General features: G+C 38.9%; 1 protein-coding gene across 1 annotated transcript in view; it reads right to left on the reverse strand.

The window, feature by feature from the left end:
- LCA5L (lebercilin LCA5 like) overlaps positions 1-16,340 on the reverse strand; it is a 71,436-nt gene extending 55,096 nt beyond the window's left edge. The window contains exons 1-2 of the mRNA XM_044670304.1: positions 16,192-16,340; positions 653-801 (exon numbers count right to left, since the gene is read on the reverse strand). The gene's annotated coding sequence lies outside the window, so the exon portion shown is untranslated. The remainder of the gene's footprint in view (positions 1-652; positions 802-16,191) is intronic.
- Between the last annotated feature and the right edge of the window lie 3,851 nt (positions 16,341-20,191).

The following is a 20,191-nucleotide window of genomic DNA, read 5'->3' on the forward strand; positions in this document are numbered from 1 at the left end:
AAATATATTCATGTGCTAATTCTGATGTCAAAGCAAAACAACAAGTTTTAAGAGTAAAAGTGTAAATGAAAACAATGAATGAATTTATTCTTTCTACAGAAAATAGCCATTGAGTAATATTTAGCCATGACTGGATTTGTAATTGTTGGACATGAGACTGAATCCTAGATCTTCCATTTATTGCCTATTTGACTTAACCTCTATGGGCCACAGTTTCCTCATGTGAAGGAATTGAATAGGATGACCACTGAGATCCCTACTAGTTCTAAATCCAGATTGAAAATGTTTAATAATTGGCTCTCTAAAAAAAATCTATACACAAAATACTATTAAGTTTATCTAAATGGATGATTTTTTAAGATCCATGTGTTGGAACCTAACTATAATCAATCCACAATGGAATGTATCTGATATGATACAAGTTCATTTAGACTGTATTAGAGGTTTAATTTCTAATAGTATCAGAAGAACTTCATTTATAGCAAGACCTCAAAGAATTTAGGTTGATTTAAGTGTACATTCAAAATTTAATTATCTGTAATAAAAGGGAAAGATGATACAGAAGATACAAAATAGTATGTACCAGCATTTGGTTTTGCTCCAAACAAAGCAATACATTTATTTTAAACTATAGTTAAAAGTAGATTTTTACCTGGAGATGATTATATTATCTTGTATTGCAACAGAATGACTTTTGCTTCACCAAATATATATATTTAGAAAACTGGCCTCTTCTGTTTTGTGTAGGCCTACTACAATGAATGTGAATTCTACATACCAAGTGAGCATAGGAGAAGCAATCTGGAAGAACAAGAAGAAAGGCACTTAGGCAAGAAAATTTAAAAAATGGATCATTTCTATCATGTGTGGTGCCTAGCATCTCTAGGTGCCTCTTCCCTTCTGACTAACTACCATTTCCAGGGCAGATCTCTCTGATAAATCTACCCCAAGTTCAAGATTACTTTGCGACATTGCATATACCTGTGATGGCAAATCTATGGCACACATGCCCAAAAGGGCACATAGAGCTCTCTCTGTGGACACACCTGCAGTTGACCACTGGAGTTGTTACTAGAAAGCTAGAGGGATTTGGGGTAGAGCTGTTCCCCTCCCCCTCTCCATGCACCTGAGGATATTCCTCACTTCCCCTGCCCCTCTGCCCAGTAGCCCAGTGGAAGCACTTCTTCCTTCCCCTGTCTGGGATAAGGGCCCTCCCCTTTACTGGAGGAGGTAATCAGGGGTTGGAGCTCAGCACTTGGGTGTCTGGGGGAGCTGGGACTCACCCTAGGGGTTGGATTGGGGCAGGGCCAGGACTCTGTCTCTAAAAGGTTTGCCATCACTGGCATATACTAAAATCACAGCTCACGAGCCCTCACTGATCATCAGCCAGAGGGCACTATTAGAGTCAAGCAAGAGCATTTAATAAAATGGCATTATATTAAAAAAACAGCAATAAAACTTTCCCCATAAATCTGGGATACACACAAATAATGTGGTCATTGTTGGAGGAGTGACTCACTCCTCTCATGTTAGAGGGCCATTGATGTCTTCTAGAAATATTGGCATGAAGTTCCCATTGGCCCTACTTCTTGCTGGTCCCCACCAGATGCAGACTCTCCTGAATGTTGTTTTGCTACATTTTGCTCAGATGGATGTTGAATGTGTAATGGTCTCTATGTGCTACTGATGCCTCCATTAGCTAGTGCAAGTCACAACCTCACTGAGCAAATGCCTAAGGAACATCTTTCTGCTTCAAGCTTATGACAGCAGCTAAAGTTCTTGGCTATTGTATCATTTCTTCCTCATAAGATGAGGAAGCTCAAAGTCAGAAACTTTTATAAATTATAGCTCTTTTAGAAAAGTAGCCACCTTTGCTTCAATTATAGGATGAGCATCACCTCTCAAGTTGTGAAAAACAACAAATCTTAGTTTTCTTCTTTTATGAAGTGGCTTTTTCTTTTCCCGCTACTATCTTAGAAAGTCTTTCTATCCTCTTAGAACTGTGATGGTGAAACTATGGCATGTGTGCCAAAGATGGCACACAGAGGCCTCTCCCTGACTTGGCAGGCTGGGAGGATCCTCCCCTCAACCCTAAAGCAGGGGACAAGGCATTCTAGCCTCTTTCCACTGTTGCAGGGGCTGAATGAGCATAGCTGGCTCAGCACCATGGCTCTGGAGGCAGTGGGCACACAGCCCCACAACCCTGGGAGCCCAGCAGTGCAGCAGAATAGACCACTCCCCTCAGATTGGTGACAGATTTTACCCACCTTTCACTTTGCAAGAGGTAGAAAGTCCTTTCTTTGTGGACACCCTTATTGGGTGAATAGAACAGTTAACAGTCTTCCTCCAGATTGCACTGACCCTAATTAAAATACCCCCCTGAGCAAATCTAGGGCTGAGCCCCATTCACCAAGCCCTAAGGGAATGTGCTATCAGATCCTCCCAAATCCTTCAAAGGAGGATAGAGAAATCACACACCCAGCCCAAACAGAGGAAGGATCAGCTAACGCCTCAATGGGAGGGCTCCCATCAAGCCATCCTAGCCACCCCCACCCCTGTAAAACTGGAAGGGAAGAATACTTGGACTGGTGTCTCTCCCATTAAACCCTTTATCCTCCCCCCCAGAAACAGGTGAGGGGCTTCTCCTGGGTTTTGAACTATGTGCACCCAGCTACCAGGACAGATAATTTCTTAATTCAATTAGCAGTAGCTAAAGTATGCAAGAAACCACAAAGCCAAGAAAAGTGAAGAAAATATGGGCCTCTAGCCTAGTGTTCTTGGTGCCTCAAAGGCCTACAAAATGCCTGAGGTTTCCAGGAAATTCATATCCACTCCAGTTCTATAAGCAGCCTTTCACTTTTACTAAATATCCCCAGGCCCACCAGTATTTTTTGCTAGGGGTTGAGTCACTGACCTTTTTCCTTTTAATTTGACTCATGCACTATGTAGAAATTGGACTGGGAACCCTGTCACCTCCAGGAAGAGAATGATGATATATTCCTCTAATTGTAGTACTGGTATCTTTTGCGGTCACACCCCTACATGCAGTCAGGGGGCGGGACATGCAGTTGGAGGTGGAGCATGGCATGCAATTGGGGGCAGGCACTGGCACTCAGTCTTGGGGGAGTAGGTGGGACATGGCACAGGGTCCCTAAAAAGTTTCAAAAGTTTGCCCATCATTGCCCTAGAACAGTGGTTCCCAAACTTTTTTGGCCTACCACCTGCTTTCCAGAAAAAAATATTACTTGAAATTAATTTAATTAATTTTTTTAAATTTTAATAGCAATTAATAGGAAAGATAAATGCACTTGTGGCCATCCCTGCTCCCCTGGATTGCTGCAGCACCCACCAGGGGGCAGTGACACCCACTTTGGGAATCACTGCCCTAGAACAGGGTTCGGCAATGTATGGCTCTCAAGCCTATATCTGGCTCTTTTGAGGGCCAGATATGGCTCTTTCTGCAGGAGCCATAAAGTCAATTTTTTTCAGGTGCTGTTACAGGAGCACGTACTGTGAGCACTGTACGGCTCTCATGAAATTACATTTTAAAAAATGTGGCTTTTATGGCTCTCACGGCCAAAAAGGTTGCTGACCCCTGCCCTAGAAGAACATTCTTTGCACCAGGTGCCAAGACTTTTAGGACAAATTGCTGAGGTGGGGTTTCTTAAAGACTGTGTGGACTTTATCTTTTCTTTGGCCTGAAATACTTAATTACACAGTTCTCCTTGGAGGCTATCATTCTAACATATAGTGAGAATTCCCTATGATTCTCAACTTCAAACTCCAGAGACTAGGGAATAATTCTGGTTTTCATGTAGCATCTACTTGACCAATAACCATGAGGTTCTAGTGCCCTCTAGTTTTCAGTTCCACAAACCCCTTCACTCTTTTGTGTAGATAAGCATGCAGGAGAAAAAGTCACAGAAACATCCTTTCTCTCTAATATTCATGCTCTCCCTACCTAATAGATTTCACCCCTTTTGAGACATCCAAATCTTCCTCCTTCATTCCATCTTCACTTGCTAATGCGCTATTCCTTTTCTTAGGCTAACTCCCTGAGAAAGCAATCTACATTTAGTTCTTCTCTACAACCTGTCTTTGGGCCTCATCACTGAAATTGCTCTTTCCAAAGTTTCAGTTGATCTTTTAACTGCCAAATCCAGCAGCTTTTTTTCTCAATTCTTACCCCTCATGATCTTACTCTAGCATTTGACATTGTTGATCACCATTCTTCCTCCACACTCTCCTCTCTGAGTTTTCATGAAATGTTCTTACTTCTATTTTCCTTCTACCTGTCTGATTTCTGCTTTTCAGTTTTCTGAATTATTACCTATGACTCATCTACTGACTCTGGTTGCATCCCAAGACTGTCTCTTTTTCCCTCTGTCTCTTTTCTTTCTAAATTATCTCAATTAGTTACATCACCAGCTCTCATGGGTTCAATTATCACATTTAAGCAGATGACTCCCAGATCTTTATGTCTAAACTTAATCTCTCTCCTGAGACCAAAACATCAATTATCAACTGTATATTTCAAATTATATATTCCACAGACATTTAAAGAATCAATATGCCAAAAACAGAACTCATTTTTTTTTTTTACCAATTTTCTGTACTTCCTTATTACTTTGGAGGGACCACCATTTTTCTAGTCATCATTTCACAACCTGAGTATCATTCTCATATAATCAATTCACTCACTCCACATAGCCAATCCATTCCCAAGTCTTGTTAGTACTACTTCCACAATGTTTCTCTCATCCCTTGCTCCTGACTCTCCACTCACATCCCACTCTAGCTCAGGACTTCAAACACTAATTGGTTGGAATCTTGCTCTGGTCTTCCTATCTCCTCTCTTACCAACTCAATACATCTTCCACATATCTGTCAAAGTGATTTTCCTAAAATACAGGTTTAAACATGATATCCCTCTACCAATAAATTCCATTATCTTTTAAAAAAAATTTTTTTTAAACCCTTAACTTCTGTGTATTGGCTACAAGGTAGAAGAGTGGTAAGGGTGGGCAATAGGGGTCAAGTGACTTGCCCAGGGTCACACAGCTGGGAAGTGTCTGAGGCCCTCCCGTCTCTAGGCCTGACTCTCAATCCACTGAGCTAGCTACCCAGCTGCCCCAATTCCATTATCTTTTTTTGTTTTTTAAACCCTTGTACTTCGGTGTATTTGTCTTATAGATGGAAGATTGGTAAGGGTGGGCAATGGGGGTCAAGTGACTTGCCCAGGGTCACACAGCTGGGAAGTGGCTGAGGCCGGGTTTGAACCTAGGACCTCCTGTCTCTAGGCCTGACTCTCACTCCACTGAGCTACCCAGCTGCCCCTCCATTATCTTTTGAAAGACTCTGGGACCAAAGATCCCCTTTCCCCCAATCTCTGCGGAGACCAATAGCCCTCCCCTACTCTACCTAGTTATGACTCTACATAGTCTGAACTATGAGACAATGCCCCAGTAAAACCTGGCAGAACGTCAGGACTTTGCTGTCAGGCCTGCATCACTGACCATCAGGCCTGAGAACTTCCCACCCCCCAGAGACAAAGGTTCCCAATCCCCTTAGGGCTATCCAATCAACTGGACACAAGTACCCCACTTTGAACAATTAGAGGAAACACAGATTACCTCATCCAAGACCACCATTCTATAAAATATTGCCCCCTTCTCCACCTAGGTAGAGACTTTAGCCATCTGCAGTACTTGGCTAGCTCCCCCTTGCTCTCCCTTCCTTTTCCTGCCCCTAACCCTTTCCCACAAAAAAAGCCTTGCTGCATTACTCAACTCTCTGTCTCATTTGCCTCTCGTCAGGTCTGACACCTCTATTCTAAAATTATTCTATTTCCAATTCTGTTACCTTTTAGTTCAGATATAAACTCCTCTGTCTGACATTTAAAGGTCTTTATAGTATACTCCCTTCCTATCTTTCCAATTTCCCTATACACTTTTCCCTTCTATGATTTCTATGGTCTAGCCAGTCAAGTACTGCTCATACACGATGCACCATTTCCCATTTACACGTCTTTGCTTTGACTTTCTTCATGTCTAGAATCCTCTCTCCCCTTACCTCTGTGTCCTGGAATCCCTGTTTTCCCTTGATATGCAGCTCAAGAAGAATTTATTGTGAGAGTCCTTTCTCTACCAAGAACAAATGCCTAATCTAAACCTATTTGTAGGCTTAGCCAGGTACTTGGCATAGTAACTGCTTCATAAATACTTGATAATCCCAGGGAAAAAGTTCCTTCCTCTACAACCAGCCCAGCCATATTTCTGGTTTTTTTTTTATATATATAAATACAGCTAAAAGACCTTATAATCCTCTCAAAGAAATTTCTTTATACATTGTTATGGAGGTATAGGAAAACTCCTTAATGCTTTCTTTACTTTATAATGTGTCTTCTAAAAATAAAACTTATATAACTCTGAATGCTAAACAAAGCTAATTAAGGTTATAACAAATTAAAATAATATAACTGATGAATATTCCTGTCAAGATAAAGCCTAAAGGGATTTTGAGCTTACCCTTTCCTACAAAGCATACACAAATGTTGTTAGTCTGTGAAATATGGGAAGCCAAAAGAAACCATTAAATGTTAACTATTTCTAGAAATAATATAGTTAATGGATGTCTCTACATTTTGATGAACGGGAGGCATTGTGGTACAATCAAATGAGAACTGAACAAGCAAGACATAGGTTTGAATCCCATCTCTGACAGTTCTAAGCTTGTTAGTCATTTAAAGTTATTGTGATAGGATAAGAACTCACTATTTGACAAAAACTTCTGGGAAAATTGGAAAACAATATGGCAAAAATTAGGCTTAGATCAATAGCTTACACCCCCTATACCAGTGATGGTGAACCTTTTAGAGAGGGAGTGCTAGGTCATCCCTCCCTTAGAGACTGCATGCCTGGTCTCCTCCCCCACTGAGTGCTGCGTATACCCTCCCTCTCTTAACTCACACAGGGAAGGAGGAAGCACTCCCACTGGGCTGCTGGGCAGAGGGCTAGGTGATGTGAAAAAAATATTATCAGGTACAGTGGAGATGGGGAGGAGAGCAGCTCTGCCTGAGTCCCTCTGCCTTTCTAGTAATGAACTATGGGGCAGGGGGTGCATAGTCATGCCTACAGAGAGTGCTCTGCATGCCATCTTTGGCACCTGTGTGATAGGTTCACCATTGCTGCCCTATACCATGATAAGGTCAAAATGGGTATATGATTTAAACATAAAGAATGATATTATAATTAGGGGAACAAAGAATAGTTTACCTGTCAGATCTATGGAGAAGAGAAGAATTTATGACCAAACAAGAGACAGAGAACATTACAAGATGTAAAATGAGTAATTATTATATTAAATTAAAAAGGTTTTTATAAATGAAATCAATGCAACCAAGATTAGAAGGGAAATAACCAATTGGGAAAAAATTTTATAACAAATTTCTTTGGTAAAGTTTTGATTTCTCAAATATATAAAGAAGTAAGTCAAATTTAAGAGGAATCCAAGTCATTCTCCAACTGATAGTCAAAAGATATGAATAGGTAGTTTTCAGATAAAGAAATTAAAGCTATCAATAATCATATGAAAAAATGTTCTAAATTCCTCTTGATTAGAGAAATGCAAATTAAAACAGCTCTGAGGTACCACTTTACATCTATTAGATTGCCCAATATTACAGTAAATGAAAATGATAAATGTTGGAGTGGATGTGGCAAAACTGGGACACTAATGCATTACTGGTGGAGTTATGAACTGATCTAACCATTCTGCAGAGCAATTTGGAATTATGCCCAAAGAGCTACTAAAGAATGCAAAGCTTTTGATCCAGCAATATCACTATCAGGGTTGTATCCCAAAGAGATAAAAAATGGGAAAGGTCCTGTTGGCACAAGAATATTTATAGCTGCTCTTTTTTTTTTTTTTAAACCCTTGTACTTCGGTGTATTGTCTCATAGGTAGAAGATTGGTAAGGGTGGGCAATGGGGGGTCAAGTGACTTGCCCAGGGTCACACAGATGGGAAGTGGCTGAGGCCGGGTTTGAACCTAGGACCTCCTGTCTCTAGGCCTGACTCTCACTCCACTAAGCTACCCAGCTGCCCCTATAGGTGCTCTTTTTGTAGTTGCAAAGAATTGGAAACTAAAGGGAGGTCCCTCAACTGGGGAATGGCTGAACAAATTCCAGTATATGATGGTGATGGAATACTATTGAGCTGTAAGGAATGATGAAAAGGATGATATCAGAAAGAGCTGGAAAGACCTACATGAACTAATACAGAATGAAATAAGCATAACCAGGAGAACATTATACATAGTAACTACAATATTGTGGAGCACTCAGATGTGATAGGTTTTACTACTAACAGCAATACAATGATCTAGGGCAGTGATGGGTAAACTTTTTAAAGAGGGGGCCAAAGGAAAGGAAATGCTCATCTGTCAGTCTGTTTCTAAGGAACCTCTTTCAAAGTTTCACTGTACTGTATCCTACTCATTGTACTCGTCAGATTAGGAATAATGTCACACGGCCAGATAGAACATTTCAAGGGGGCTGCATCTGGCCCATGGGCTATAGTTTGCCCATCACTGATCTAGGCCATCCTGAGGTCTTAGGAAAAAGAATGCTATCCATTTCAGAGAAAGATTTGTTGGAGGAGAAATGCAGATGAAAACATATGGTTTACCACTTGTTTATTTGGGTATATGTTATGGGGTTCTGGTTCTATAAGATTATTTGCTTACAAAAATGAAAAATATGGAAATATGTTTTGTGTGATAATACATGTTTAAACCAAATTGAATTGCCTGTCAACTCTGGGAGGGGAGAGGGAAAGAAGGAGGGAAATAATATGGATAATATGACTTTCGAAAACTGATGTGGAAATTTGCTATTAAAGTAAAAAAATTAAAAAAATTAAAAGTTATTGTGATGCTCGAATAAGCTATAAAGAAACTTTATATAAAGTTTCTACCTTTACAACTTTATAACCTATCTAATGGGAATAAATGAATCCAAGAGTAGTGTATGAGATTTCCAATTATTTGAATTTAAATGACAAAAATATGTACAATAAAAAAAACTGGTGTTAATATACAGTAGATCTGGAGATAACCTTATTGAAAATTCAGAACTTTCTAGTTGTTTTATTTTTAGAAGACACATAAGAAACCATTTCCCTTGACCTCCCTTCTTTATATTTCAAAATCCCATCACATCATCCTCCATTCTTTCCTAGTCTTCTCTAGTCTCTGGCAAAGAGGTGATTCTTACCCTCAGTAAGGCCAACTTCTTTACATATATTCCCTTGATTTCATCTCCTCATTTTTTAGCATAGTGAACCACAATTATGCCTTTCCCCACCTTTCTAATCTTCAAACTCTCTGTTTACTGGCTCCTTCCCGAATGCCTACAAGTAAATGCAAGTCTCACCCTCCTTGCTTTATTTATTTTTTATTTATTTATCCATTTATCCATTTATTTATTTGCTTGCCTATTTGTTCATTTATTTGTTTGTTTGTTTATTCATCCATACATCCATCCATCTATTCATCCATCCATTTATCCATTCATCCATTTATTTATTTATTTGCCCATTTGTTTATTTATTTATTTACTTATTTATCTGTTTGTTTATTTTACTCATTCATTCATTCATTCATTTATTTGTTTATTTATTTTAAACCCTTATCTTCCATCTTAGAATCAATATTGAGTATTAGTTCTAAGGCAGAAGCAAGGGATGCCGGGGTTAAATGACTTGCCCAGGGTTACACAGCTGGGAAGTGTCTGAGTTGAACTTAGGACTCCTATCTCTAGGTCTGACTCTCAATTCACTGAGCCACCCAGCTACCCCCACACCTCCTTTATAAAAACAACCACCACCACCAAAAAAAGTCACTAAACCCTCAAACCATAGTGCTATATCTCTTCCCATTATCATGGTCAAAACCTCTAGGAAAAAAGCTATCTGCAGTTGATACCTCATTTTCTTTTTCTCTCACTTCTTAATCTTTTGCAATTTGGCTTCCAAATGCATCAATCAAATGAAACTGCTCTCCTATGATAGTCTTTTCTCAATATTCTTCCTTCTTATCTTTGAGAACTTAACACTGTTGACAACACCCTCTTTGCTTTCTTGTTGACACCTGTGAGTTTGCCTTCTACTTGTTAAGACAGCTTCTCAGTCTTGTTCACTGGTTCATTTTCCATATCCTATCCACTAACACTGGGTGTGTACCTTTGAGTTTTTCTGAACCTTCTTTTCTTTCTACCTTCTATCACACTTGGTAATCTTGTCAGTATCTGTGTTTTAACTATCAACTCCATTCAGATGACTAGGAGATCTATATATTCAATCCTATTCTCTTTCCTGAGTTCTAGCTGTGCATCTCGGACTTGCCAATAGCACTGTGTTGGCAAACCTATGGCACATGTACTGGAGGGGGGGCTGCTGTCCTCCCCCTCTCCACATGCGCCTGAGGACATTTCTCACATGAACCACCCCTTTGCCCAGCAGTCAGTCCAATGGGAGCTCTTCCTCCCTCTCCTGCCTGGGGTAAGAGGGCAGCTTACATGCAGTGTGAGGGTGAAGTTTGGGTACTTGGTCTCTAAAAGGTTTGTCATCTCTTGGAAGCATCTCAAACATGTCCAGTACCAAATTCATTATTTTTTCCTGAAACACACCCTTCCTCTGCATTTCCTTATTTATGTAAAGAACATACCATCCCTTCCAGTCTTAGGTTCACTACCTTCGGACTATCCTTGACTGCTTATTGTTCCTCATCCCACACATCTAACAAATTGCACAAATTTAGTCATTTCTACCTCCAAAACATCTCTTGGATCCATCTTTTTGCTACTCATGGTCAACACCTTAGTTCAGACTCTGTTATTATTTAGTTTAGAGGCCTTATAAGCTACAAACGGGTACCCTCCTACAGAGTATCTGAAAGTGATATTTATATTTAAGAAATCTAAGATATTAAAACCTCTTAATTTTTCATATCGGGATTAGCCTTTTATTAAAAGCTGTCAGTCTCTAAATGAAATAATGGGGATAGGGACTGGGCTGATATCCACCGGTATAAGGAACTCCCAAATGAAAAAACTAGCAATGCAGCTCAACATCTACTCTACAATTTAGTAGTTTTAGAGAACTGCTTAAAGTACAGAAAAGTCATTAGTTACTCAGGGTCACAAAGCCAGTATGGGTAGGAAGCTGAACTCAGAACTCAGGCCTTTCTGGTTTCAAGGCTGGCTTTATTATTTAAAAACATTTTTTTTTAATTCTTACTTTTTATCTTGGAATATTTATAAAATTAGTTTATGTTTATAAGCAAGGCAATATTTATAAAATTAGTTACAATCCTAATATGAAGAACTGAGCATCATACAACTTTTGTCAAATCCTCTTCAGAGAAAATTGTTCTTCATTTCTTAAATTTCTTTTCCGTCTTATGTTCATTTACTTTCTCTACCCTTCTCAAAGGATCAGAGAATCATGGAGATAGACCTGAAAAGAATCTTAGAGTCCACTGCATTCAACTTCTTCATTTTACAGATGAGGAAACTGAGGGACAAAGAGTTTGAGACTTGCCCAAGGTTACACAGCTCCTTAGTATCTGAGGATTTGAGGTGGGAGTTGAACATAGTTCTTCCTGATTCCAAATCCAGTGCCCTAATACTTACTTATTTTGCTATTGTACCTTCTTCCATTTTAAAATAAAGAACCATTTTTCTCAACTTTCTCTTTAGTAGAAGAGAACTTCCTCATAAATACAATAGCTCATTTTTTATTCTCTAAGTTATTAGAAGCAAGCTAGAGATACAGTGGAAGGCCACTTTTAAATCTAGGTCCTCCTGACTCCAGGCCTGGTATTCTATCTATTGTGCTTTCCTATTGAGCTGCCCCTCCTGGCTGTATAAATAACTAAAATAAATAAAACTTAAATACTGATGAAATCCAAATTTCTTTATTACAAAAGGTGATAGTGCTCCTGTATAATAATTTATCTTCTCATTTCAAAGGCATTTTTCATATGGATAGCTACAACATGAATCAAAATGTGGGTGTTTTTTCCATTAAGAATCTGAAAATAAAATGAACAAAAAACCTGCCAGATATTATATATATACATATTTACATGTATATATTTTATAAATATACAACATATTTTTTAAACCCTTACCTTCCATCTTGGAGTCAATACTGTGTATTGAGTGGTAAGGGCTAGGTAATGGTGGTCAAGTGACTTGCCCAGGGTCACACAGCTAGGAAGTGTCTGAGGCCAGATTTGAACCTAGAACCTCCCCTCTCTAGGTCTGGCTCTCAATACACTGAGCCACGCCACTGCCCCCCTGTACAACATTTTAAAAAGGAAAATCCATTTGCAAATCTTGGTTTGAACTTAAAAATTATATATATGTAAATTATATATATGTATATAATTATAATTCACAAAATTAAGATTTCTTGAATCAAGAACAGTGTATTGAATAAGTAAATAAATATTCTCTTTTAAAATTAAAGGTCTTTTAAAAATCATTTTAAAGAATCTGTTAACTCAGTGCTAGTTTCTAAAATACAGAATCTCAGAGTTGGAAGAAACTTCAGAGTCCGTTTGTAAAAATTCCCAAGTAAAACTTTCACTTACAATAGCATCAGCAAGTATTGATGCAATGCCTTAGAACCTCTTAAGTGGGAGAGAACCCACTACTAATTTTAAGGTTTATTATTATTTTTTTTTTACAATTTAATATTTTTCTCATATTTTAACTGACCACGACACCTCTCTGCAATTCTACCCATAGCTTTTAGTTCTGCCTTTTGAGTCAAAAAAAAACCAACAACAGACAGGTCCTCTTCCAGGGAGGTAGTACAGTGGTTAGACCTTCAGGTCTAGAAAGAGTTGACCTCAAATCCGGCCTCAGACACTTACTAGCTATATGACCCTGGGAAAATCACTTAACCTTTTTGCCTCAGTTTCCTCAATGACAAAAATGAAGATAGTAAAAGTATCTCATGCTTCTTCTAGGAATCAAATGAGATAATATTTCTAAAGCACTCAGTAAAGTGCCTGGCATGTAGTAGGTGCTATATAAATGTTTATTCCCTTCCCCTTATATATTTTCTTTTCCTCTATGGTGTGGATGTAGGGCTACCATATTCATTTGGAAAGGCATCTATTGTTGATTGATGGAACTGAAATGGGTAATTAGCTCTTTAATTTTTTACTCCTTTTAGCTCAAGGAACCCACATTCCAGTTGTTACAGTGAGAAGTTTTAATTTACCCGTCCACCCTCCTCCCTTTTTTCAAAGCCATATATACCTAATTCTTTCAACTGATCTTCATACAATATATCAAAGCTGATGTCACATTTAAAATATGGTGCCTAAAATTGAACTTAACTCTACAGAAATGGTCTGACTAGGGAAGGGTATCACAGAACTATCATCTCCTTCTTTCTTTTTTTTTTTTTTTTTTTTTTTTTTTTTTTAAAACCCTTACCTTCCGTCTTGGAGTCAGTACTGTGTATTGGCTCCAAGGCAGAAGAGTGGTAAGGGTAGGCAATGGGGGTCAAGTGACTTGCCCAGGGTCACACAGCTGGGAAGTGTCTGAGGCCAGATTTGAACCTAGGACCTCCCGTCTCTAGGCCTGGCTCTCAATCCACTGAGCTACCCAGCTGCCCCCTTCCTTCTTTCTTGATAGTATGCATCTCTTTAGACTAGTTTCCTCATCTTTTTTTTTTTTTTTTTTTGGAAGAGTAGAGCTCTCTTGCCACTCCGGAATTAAATGAACTTTGAGTACACTAAAGTGTTCAGAAACTTTTCATATAAATTCATTTAGACATACCTCCCCCATCTTGAGCTGGTGAGAGATTTTACATTTATCCTTATTAAATTTTATCCTATGCAATTTGGCTCATCATTCTAGCTTGTGGGGATTTTGCCAAGTTGCCATATAATGCATGCTGTTCCCCTTTGTTATTCAGTTACTGCCTACATAGTGATACACTGAAACACAAACATTAAATACATATTTGTGTATGTATATCTATATCAATGAAGATAGGAAATTTACATAGTTCAGTAAAATATCCTCCCTTGGATTGGCCTGTGAAGCCACTAACAACTACTTACATATATGAATGAGTAAAATGATTAGTGATGCTATTCTATAACAGCACAAATCTTGCATTTTTAATTAACATATTTAATGAAGGAAAATAAGGCTGAACAAAAGTCAATCAGTCAACAAGCATTATTATTAAGCCTTACTCTGGGACAGGCAGTGTGCTAAGTGGCATGAATATTAGCAGGCTCATAAATTACCATTCTAAATCTCAATTCCTAATTAGGCTCATGAGTTATTTAGGAGAGACATTATCTTTAAGGCTACCTCTCATTGCAGCTGTAGAAACTGCATCTTAGACTTTGGCCAGATTCTTATGTCATCTGTGAAATATATGACATGATAAAGACTTCCCGATGATCCAGAAAGTGATGGCTTTTTGTAGGGGTAAGGTGGCAACTGGTCTCAAAAGTCATTTGATGGCAAAAACTGTGCAAGAGAAATGCATTGTAATTGTATCTTATTTTTGAACTATACATACAGCATATACAATTGTTCTAAAGGATAGGTGTATGCTGGAAAAAGGCAGGACTTGGTATCAGGATGATTTGGGCTTGAACCCTCTCCTATCTACTTGGTGTGACCTTGGGCAAGTCCCTCTGGGTCTGTTTCTCAGAGTTATTGTATAGATCCACAAAGAAAATGTATGCCAAATGCTTTGTAAACCTTAGAAAACTATATAAATACGAGTTACCATTATTATCAGGATCTGATTAAGGGGGAACTATTAGGCTGAGGTTCTGCAGAAGGCAGGCCATTTCAAGGAATAAGACTGCTGATTTCTCAGTGAAAATAAGGTTTAAGGCAAGAAATGACCAAATAGAAACTAAAAAGGAAATGTTTAGGAATCAGATTTCAAGACAGAAACAATCAAAATAGAGAATAAGAAAGTGGGGTGGGGATGGGAAAGATTTATTCTGTCATTCATTTAACAATTTTTATTCTGTACTAGTGTAAGGCACTGTGCTACTATGGAAAATAAAAACATACAAATTTAGACAAGCATGGTCCTTATCCTTTAAGGATAACAATTTAGTGGAAGAAGTAAGATAACTCTAATACAAAGCCAAGTGGTGAAAACTGCAAAAATTGCCTGGATTTTAATTGTGGACTGGTAATTTTGGCTTGCTGGGCCTTGGTTTTCTCAACTGTAAAATGTGGGGATTGGGCTACATTATTTTAGAGGCTCTTTCCACCTCCAAATTATGTAATTTTATATTCCTAGAAGGTGGTAATTTTGTTGAGTCAGGCAAAATGGAGGGAGATGGGAGAGAAAATATGTGTAGCATAACTTAGTGTACGGAGAGAGGAGTCAGAGGAGAGGCAGAAGGAATCACAAGGGGATAGCCCCGAAATAAGAAATTTTGTTGTATAATAGCTAACATTTATATAGCTCTTACTACATGACAGAAGCTTTATAATTATTATATTACATTAACATAATATCTCATTTAAGGCTCTCCACGTTACCAGGTAGTAGCTATTATTAACTCTCTTTTACATATGAAGAGACTTACGCAAACAGGGGTTAAGTGACTTGCCCAGGGCCACACAGCTATTAAGTGACTAAGACTAGATTTGAACTAGGGTTTTCCTAACTTCAGACTCTCTTCAGTGCCGCCCCTATTTTAGGAGGGCGTCCAGCAGTCCGGATAGGCTACAACAGAGGTCGTAGGCTAAGTTACAGGTACTGAACGCCAGGCTGAAAAATTTGTCTCCGCTGAATTTTTCTAAGCACAAGTCTATAGCAATGAAATTGGTGTTCGAATAGTTTTAATTTGCAGGGGATGCGGCAGGTGCTCTTTAAAGAGCCAGGGGAAAGGATGACGTACGTGTCCCAGACCTCAGGCCTTGGGAGTGAAGGGGCTGAAGGGCATTAGGGGCGGTAGTCCTTGAGGAGGTCGCTTCGTATCTCCCTTCTCAGCGTCACCCAGGGCGGGAGGGTGGTAGGGTTGGCGGCGTCCGAGGAGGGAGGGAACAAGTCGGGGTTAGGGCGGCTCATTCCAGGGGACCCGAAAGGGGTCCGGGGACCCGAGGAATATAGTAGGCGTTACCTGCTTTTCTCGCAGCTCCGTAGTCCTAGTGTTTTCAGTTTGCTGTTACCATGGAGATTGGGGCTCGTGGAGGCTCCGGGAACCCGGGAAGGACTTCCGGGACACCAGACCTACGCCCCTTTCACCTCCAACCCCCACCTTAGGTCCGTGGTCTAGATCCCCAAGGCTTCAGCTGCTTAGAGGTTTAGGCGTCTCGCGGCGCACGTGCAGGCTCCGCCTTCTCACCCCACTTCGGAAAGCAGATTGCGCTTTTGTGTCAGATCCCTGAGCTTTCCTGGCGTCAAGATCTTAATGATTTAAAGTTGGAAGAGGATTATAGGCGTCATCCAATCCGGCCTTCTCTTTGCCAGCTGAAAAAATTGAGACCCCAGAAGGCAAATGGGTTTCTGAAAGTCACAGTGGTTTCCACCCTGCTAAACTCCCTTCTCTGGCCTAGTCAGGGAGCACCTAGTTTCTCGGCTAGAGAAAAAGTCATCTGGGCGCAGAGATTTTTTTGTTTTTTTTAGGGGGCTGAATATTTTTCTTTTCTTTCCTTTCCTTTTTTCTTTTTTTGAGAGCTTTGCTTTGCCTTTATTTTTACTTTTTTTAATTTTTTAGAAAAATTTTCCATGGTTACATGAGTCATGTTTTTTCACTCCTCCCCAAACTCCCCCCCCCCCACACACACACCTTCCCCATAGCCAACACGTAATTCCACTGGGTTTTACATGTATCATTGATCAAGATCTATTTCCATATTATTGATTGTTGTACTGGGGTGGTCATTTAGTCTACATCCCAAATCATATTCCCATCAACCCATGTGTTCAAGCAGTTGTTTTTCTCCTGTATTTCTACTTCCACAGTTCTTTCTCTGATAGTGCTCTTTCTCATAAGTCCCTAAGAATTGTTATTGCCAGCAGAGAAGTCCATTATGTTTCATTGTACCACAGTATGTCAGTCTCTGTGTACAGTGTTCTCCTGGTTCTGATCCTTTCACTGCATCAATTCCTGGAGGTCTTTCCAGTTCACATGGAATTCCTCCAGTTCATTATTCCTTTGAGCACAATAGTATTCCATCACCAACGTATACCACAATTTATTGAGCCATTCCCCAATTGAAGGGTATTCCCTCATTTTCCAATTTTTTGCCACCACAAAGAACACAGCTATAAATATTTTTGTAGAAGTCTTTTCCCCTATGATCTCTTTGGGGGTATAAACCTAGCAATGGTATGGCTGGATCAAAGGGCAGACAGTCTTTTAAAGTCTTTGAGCATAGTTCCAAATTGCCATCCAGAATGGTTGGATCAATTCACAACTCCACCAGCAATACGTTAATGTCCCAATTTTGCCACATCCCCTCCAACATTTATTACTTTCCTTTGCTGCCATTTTGGCCAATCTGCTAGGTGTGAGGTGGTACCTCAGCATTGTTTTGATTTGCATTTCTCTAATTATAAGAGATTTAGAACACTTTTTCATGTGCTTATTGATAGTCTTGATTTCTTTATCTGAAAATTGCCTATTCATGTCCCTTGTCCATTTATCAATTGGGGAATGGCTTGATTTTTTTTTTTTTTTTTTTTTTGTACAATTGGGTTAGCTTCTTATATATTTGAGTAATTAGACCTTTACATGGTAGCAAATACCATGAAGGCTTTTGGAACTGAACAAGACTTTTGGCTTACTACAGGTTCTTGATTGACTTTCCTGCAAACTGGCTTATTTTGTTATCAGTAAGGTAGTTTAAGGAAACAGACATGTTAGTTTCAGGAACTTACAACATTTACCCTCTGCTTTGAATTTTTCATCCACAACAGCTTGTAATAAGATGTAGAGAACAACAAAAAATAGATTTGAAAATAATTGTTGGAAAGTACTTTTAAAATATACCCAAACCACAAAATTTAGTAAAATGTATACCTTTCTGAAGTTAATTTTTTAATTATTGAATTATTTTCTAAAGCTAAAATTTTCTTATGAATAAGGGAAATTTCACAGTCCAACTCAATCAAATCATCCCACCTTATTTAACGAACAAAGATGTTATACCCTGACACTTCTATTTAATTAATTAAAAATTTTAGATTAAGTGTAAAGAGTCCTCAATCATTCTAGATATCCTTGAAAGAGACTGGATGGAGATTGTAGAAAAGTCTAGCCCCAGTCTTGATCTTGTTCTCTCTTTGGCCAGAAGAGGGCATTGTAAATATCAGACTTCCAAAGGTTGGACATTTCTAGACAGCAGTGACTGGTATCTAGACATACTAATGAAAGACTGCTTCAGAATTTTAAGAGTACGCCAGAAGAAAAGGTAAAAAGGTATAACATGTCTAAGGGGGAACTTCATGAGCTTCCCACAAAGGGGAGTAAAAGACTTATAGCATGAACCTGTGAGTTAGTCCTTTGCAATGTGTACTTTCCCCTGGACTTTATTGGCTACCTATTACTTCCAGGATCAAATATAAACTGCCGTTTGATTTTGAAAGTTTTTCATAATCTGGGCCCTTTCTGCCTTTCCCATCTCCTTAGACTTTACTTACTTCCACATACTCCTCAATCCAGGTTTCCTCAAATGTGACACTCCATCTCCTGACTCCCAGGATTTTTACTAGTCACGTACATCTCTTTCCCTCTTCATCTCTGGCTCTTAGCTTCCTTGGTTTCTTTCAAATCGTTAAGCCTCAAGTTCTTTCTAGAAGAAGCCTTTCATAGTGTTCCTTAATATCATCTTCCCTATGAAACTACTGCCAATTTATCCTGCATATATCTTGGTTGTAACTTTTTTTGCATGTTGTTTCCTTTCCCCCATTAGATGGTGAGCTTCTTGAGAGTAGAGTCTGTCTTTCTGTCTCTAGCTAAATAATAAATGTTAGTGGATTGATTCTATAAGCAGTTATGTAGGAGTATCTTAGGTTTTAAGGGGATGTTTTGTAACAATTGTTTTTCCTATAATATCTTCATGAATATTTGTTTCTAAAATCTAGTTAAATTTGGCTAATTGATTTCAGCTGATAATCATGGAACACATGAATGTGGAAAGGGCTCCCTTTCTCTCCCAGTCTCTCAGGGTTACCCCTGGAAGCCTGAGTAGAGATGTAGGAGCTGATTTGGGGGGACTGAAATTGTGAGTACGATTTGGAATTGGGAGAATGGCTCCAGTCTTTACGATAGATTTAACAGTACTGAAGATTTCAGAGAATAAATAAAAATAAACAAAATACCAGGATTCATCTGTAATCAAATTAAAGAGTGAGAAAAGAAACGTAAGTTTTTACCAAGAATCCAAAACTGAGGATGTTAACAGTCAACATAACACAAATGATGATTTGTCGCACAACTTTTGCATAACATTCTTTTATGGTGGTGATATGCTAATCCTCTTTGCTTACCTGAATGAGTATTTGTAGTGTTCTCAGACATATTTTAAGACTTATTTAAATATTTTCCTTCAGGAAAGAAAGCCCTCCTTTTATGTCTCATCTGGTATGGTGGCGATCTTGTGTTCTTAATGACTGTGCCAGTGGTGCATAAGCTCTTGATAGGTCCTACCAAACTGTAAAGACTTTTAAGATACCTACTAATGTACTAGGTATTTGTGCTGTCCAAAGAACAGTCTAGCAAAATTTGGAGTATGACACATTTTTCAGTTACAATACATCACGTATCGTATCACAATTTGTTCAACCATTTTCCAATTGATAGGCATTTTTTTGGTTTCCAGTTCATAACTATCACAAATATTTTTGAATATATTTCTCTGCCTTATCAATGGCTTTCTTGGAGTATACCCCTTTCTCAGCAATGTGAACTATTTTATTGTTCCCTCTTTCAAAGCCCTTGACTGACAGTAGCCTCCTAAGGCTATACTACAAGTGATCTGGGGGTAGGAGAACTTTTACATAACACATTACACCTGAACAAATAGCAGGAGACTTAAATAACTGAGATCCTGTTTGTTGTCAATGACTATTGAAGGTCCCCCCAAGGCATTTCTGAAAGAGTAGGTAGGTGCCCT

Source organism: Gracilinanus agilis, chromosome 3 (assembly GCF_016433145.1).
Source record: "Gracilinanus agilis isolate LMUSP501 chromosome 3, AgileGrace, whole genome shotgun sequence".
NCBI lineage: Eukaryota > Metazoa > Chordata > Mammalia > Didelphimorphia > Didelphidae > Gracilinanus > Gracilinanus agilis.